Source organism: Orycteropus afer, unplaced genomic scaffold (genome assembly GCF_000298275.1).
Source record: "Orycteropus afer afer isolate SDZICR_OR568_19922 unplaced genomic scaffold, OryAfe1.0 scaffold00739, whole genome shotgun sequence".
Lineage (NCBI taxonomy): Eukaryota > Metazoa > Chordata > Mammalia > Tubulidentata > Orycteropodidae > Orycteropus > Orycteropus afer.
The window spans coordinates 844,966-845,678 of record NW_006922326.1 but is presented as its reverse complement, the minus strand read 5'-3'; positions in this window follow the sequence as shown (position 1 = coordinate 845,678).

The following is a 713-nucleotide window of genomic DNA, read 5'->3' as shown; positions in this document are numbered from 1 at the left end:
CCACAGAAGAATGTCTCTTTTCCCAGGATGTCCATAAATATACTGGAAGCAGGCCACACCCCTAGGGAAACTCCCTTTCAGTGGATTGGCTGCTCGAAACATACACATCTGATCCCATCATGAGAGTGACCATATCACAACTGCTTAAACCATACAGAATTGTGGTCCAGCCAAGTTGATACACAGTTCGAACTATCACATAAGGGTTTTTTTCTGGACTCCAAATTCTGTTCCATTGATTTATATGTCTATCCTTATACCTGTACCACACTGTCTTGATTACTGTTGCTTTGTAGTAAGTTTTGAAATTGGGAAGTGCGAAGAAAAAGAACTTTGTTCTTTGTCAAAATTATTTTGGGGTCTTTGCATTTCCATATGAATTGTAGGATCAGCTTGTCAGTTTCTGCAAAAGAGCTTGCTGAGATTTCGACAGGAATTGTTTTGAATATGTAGATCAATTTAGGGAGAATCACCATCTTGACAATATTGAGACTTCCAATCCCAAAGCGCTATACTGCCTCACTCTGTACTTCAGCATTCTAACATCACTCATCAAGGCAGTGCTGCTTCTACTCTCAAGTTGCTGGACAGCTTGAAATTCAGTCCTTTTGGCCAGGTCTGGGCCCAGATGTTTGTGTTGAAACTGTACCCCTGCTTCTCCTTAGCTCCCCCTACACAAAACTGAGGAGACCAGAACTGATTTAACTAAGCTA